Source organism: Gossypium hirsutum, chromosome A01 (assembly GCF_007990345.1).
Source record: "Gossypium hirsutum isolate 1008001.06 chromosome A01, Gossypium_hirsutum_v2.1, whole genome shotgun sequence".
Classification (NCBI taxonomy): Eukaryota; Viridiplantae; Streptophyta; class Magnoliopsida; order Malvales; family Malvaceae; genus Gossypium; species Gossypium hirsutum.
In genome coordinates this window covers 101,283,561-101,287,543 of record NC_053424.1, presented here as the reverse complement: position 1 = coordinate 101,287,543, position 3,983 = coordinate 101,283,561, and the positions used below count along the sequence as shown (strand labels likewise).

The window sequence follows — 3,983 nt, the reverse complement described above, 5'->3', positions numbered from 1 at the left end:
GTATGGAGATGTGAATGTCGTATTTTGTTGATCTTCAGGAGCTATTGGGATTTGAAAGTAACTGGAGAGTTCGTCTAAAAAGCAATAGTACATGTGCCCGGATAATCTTTCCAACATTTGGTCAATGAATGAAAGTTGGAAGTGATCTTTTCTCGTGGCGTCATTCAGCTTCTTATAGTCAACGTAAACTCTCCAACCTATGACTGTCCTTGTTGGGATTAATTCATTCTTCTCATTGGTTACAACAGTCATGCCTCCTTTCTTAGGAACAATCTGCATCGGACTTACCCAAAAACTGTAAGAAATAGGATAAATTATTCCAGCATCTAGGAGTTTAATTACCTCAGTTTTAATAACTTCTTTCATGTTGAGGTTCAGTCGTCTTTGAGCTTGCATACATGGCTTATAATCATCTTCCATTAAAATTTTGTAGGTGCAATAAGAAGGACTGATCCCTTTAATGTCAGAAATTTTCCAAGCTATGGCTCTTTTATATTCTCTTAATACTTGGAGCAATTCCTCTTTCTCCTTAGGTTGCAAGTTAAAAGCAATAATCACTAGTAATGTAGAATTATTTCTAAGTGATTTGGCAATTGTTTAAGTTCCAGTTCAGGAGGTTCTTCAATAGAAGGTGTTTGCTTAAGTTCATTGTTTACCTTAATACCCTCATATTTTGCTTGTCTTGGGGAGGGTTCATTGGAATTTAGTTTAGCTTTTATCTTACCTATCTCAAAATCATCATCATCTACCTTCTTTCCTTGAGTAAGACACAGTTCCAACGTGTCATTATGTACGATTTCCTGAAAAGAATCTTGAGTAGCATGATCAATAGAGTCAATAAAATAACATGAGTCATCCTGTTCCCTAGAAAATCTCATGGCATCATAAATTTTAAAAATGATCTCTTCGTCACCTACTCTAAGTACCAATTTACCATCACCCACATCAATAACAGCTCTAGCAGTGGCTAAAAATGGACACTCTAAAATTAAAGGCACTTCAATATCTTCATCCATGTCTAGCACAATGAAATCAACAGGGAATATAAATTTATCTACTTTTACAAGTACGTCCTCTATAATACCCCTAGGATATTTAGCAGATCTATCAGCTAGTTGGATACTCATCCTAGTGGGTTTAGGTTCCCCAAGACCAAGTTGTTTAAACATTTAATATGGCATCAAATTAATGCTAGCGCCTAAATTAACTAGTGCCTTATCAACATTCAAACTACCAATTAAGCAAGGAATAGTAAAACTTCCTAGATCTTTCAGTTTAGTTGGCAGTTTATTTTAGAGTATGACCGAGCAATCCTCATTAAGTGCCACTGTAGATAAGTCTTCAAACTTCCTTTTATTTGTTAGAAGCTCTTTTAAAAATTTTGCGTATGTAGGTATCTGCGATATAGCTTCAACAAAAGGTAAGTTAATATGTAGTTGTTTAAAAAGTTTAAGAAATTTACTGAATTGTGCATCCATGCGGTCTTTCTTCAACTTTGCTGGATATGAGATTGATGGTTTATATTCCTTTGGCATTGTATTGTCATCGTTTTCGAGTTTTACTTCCTTTCCTTCATTTCTGTCAGCTTCTTGTAGTGGCTTCTTTTCAGATCAGTTAAAACTTTCCCACTCCTTAGTGTAACTGCCTAAACATGCTTTTTTGGATTGGGTTCGGTGTTACTAGGTAGACTTCCTGGTGGTCTCTCTGAAATCATCTTGGCCAGTTGTCCAATTTGATTCTCAAGCCCTTGGATCGATGCTTGCTGATTTTTAAGTGCAGTTTCAGTGTTCTGAAAACGGGTTTCTGCTACTAAAATAAATTTTATCATCATCTCCTCAAGGTTTGGCTTTTTCTCTTGCTGGTAAGGTTTTTATTGGAAGCCCGGAGGGGGTGGTGGTCTCTGATTCCCTTAGCCTCCCCATGAGAAATTTGGGTGGTTCCTACAACCTGCATTGTAAGTGTTACTATAAGGGTTATTTTGAGGTCAAAGATTATTACCCATTTAATTTAATTGCTCGTTTTCCATATTGTGGTCATAGGGTGGGTATCCTGAATTGCTCGTTCCTCCTCCACTTTCATCGCATTGCATTACTGGGTGAACCTATGAAGAACCAAGTAGATCATCAATTTTTCTATTCAAAAGTTCTACCTGATTAGAGAGCATAGTGACCGAATTGACGTTAAAAATGCCGGCTGCTTTTGTCGACTTTATCCTCATGACTTGCCGTTGATAATTATTCAGTGACATCTCTTTTATAAATTCATAAGCCTTTTAAGGTGTCTTATTATTGATAGTTCCACCAGCAGCTGGGTCAATCATCTGTCTAGTCGAAGGATTCAGGCCATTGTGAAAAGTTTGAACCTGTAGCCAAAGTGGTAACCCATGGTAAGGGCACCTTCTCAATAGATCATTGTATCTCTCCCATGCATCATAAATGGTTTCTAAATCCATCTGTACAAAAGAAGAAATATCATTCCTTAATTTAGCTAGTTTAGCCGGCGGAAAGTATTTAAGCAAAAAATTTTCGGTCATTTGTTCCCAAGTGGTTATCAATCCTCGTGGTAACGAGTTCAACCATTGTTTAGCCTTATTCCTCAACGAAAAGGGAAACAACTGAAGGTAAATGGCATCATCAGAAACGCCGTTAATCTTAAAAGTGTTGCAAAACCCCAGAAAGTTCGCCAAATGAGCTTTTGGATCCTCGTCCTGCAAACCATCAAACTGAACAAACTGTTGTATCATTTGAATCGTGTTAGGTTTCAGTTCAAAATTATTTACAGCAATAGGAGGTCTAACTATAGTCAATTCAGTTCCTATTAAATTACGTTTAGCATAGTCATAATAGTACGAGGAGCAGGACTCTGATTTATTAGACTTGTAGCAACCACAGGAGGAAGCTGATTATTCTGATTTTCAGCCATCTCCTCGGTTGTAGTTTGACTATCGTCCTTTTTCACTTCCTCTATGTATTGTAGGCTTCACATTATTTCTCTTCGGTTTCTGCGAGCTGTGCTTTCGATCTCACTATCAAAAAGTAGAGGTCCTAACGGGTTTCTTCTAGTCATAAACTATAAAAACCTGCTAGAAGCAAATAAAAGAAAATTTTAATGATTTAAGAAAAAATTAATTTAAATTGCAATAAAAATAAATGGCTAAAGTAACAAAAATTAAATGTTCCTAATATTTTAGTTCCCCGGAAACAGCACCAAAAACTTAATATGATGTCTCGTGGTAAGTTTTATATTTATGATTGATCGCACTTGAAAACTAACTACTATCACAATGAAGGCAAGCGTACCTATCGAATAGTAGTATAGTTTATAGCAAGACCGAAATGTTGAACCCACAGGAACTAAAAGTACTAGTATTAACTCTCTTTTTATTATCTAGCCTAAAAATAAAGGGGTTTGTTTTATCTAAATTAATTAACTAAACTAAGAATGCATAGGAAGAAAATTGGGGAAATATTTTTGGGAAAACCTGATTGATTTGGACAATACCCAAGGGAAAATCCACCTAGACTTCACTTGTTATTTGACTCTGAATCAGACGATTTATTCACTTGACTTGATCCGTAGAAATCCCTATTTTATATTATTATCTCTCTCGAGACTAACAACTTCTAACCCTAGGTTGATTAATTGAAATCTCTTTCTAATTAAAACCCCTAGTGTTGCATTAGCTCGATCTATGAATTCCCTTATTAGGTTTGACCCTAATTCGGCAGATTTATGTCGCCCTATGTCTAGACGTGCAATCACTGCTTAATTATGTTAGATCTACTCTTAGACAGGGACTTTTACTCCTCTAAATAAGCACATCAATACTTGAATCAATATCCTAGAATATTAAAGCAAGAATTAAAAACACATAATTAAGAACAAATCAAGTATTTGTTATATAATTCAGAAAATAATAACAAGATCCGTCTTAGGTTTCATCCCCCTTAGGTATTTAGGGGATTTAGTTCATATATGTAAAA

The 3,983-nt window shown here is 35.7% G+C and overlaps 1 non-coding gene across 1 annotated transcript; it reads left to right on the top strand.

Moving 5' to 3' along the window:
• The first annotated feature begins 2,378 nt into the window (after positions 1-2,378).
• Positions 2,379-2,485, top strand: LOC121208338 (small nucleolar RNA R71). The gene has a single exon (XR_005903316.1). It is a non-coding gene; the product is annotated as a small nucleolar RNA R71 (small nucleolar RNA).
• The last annotated feature ends 1,498 nt before the right edge of the window (positions 2,486-3,983 follow it).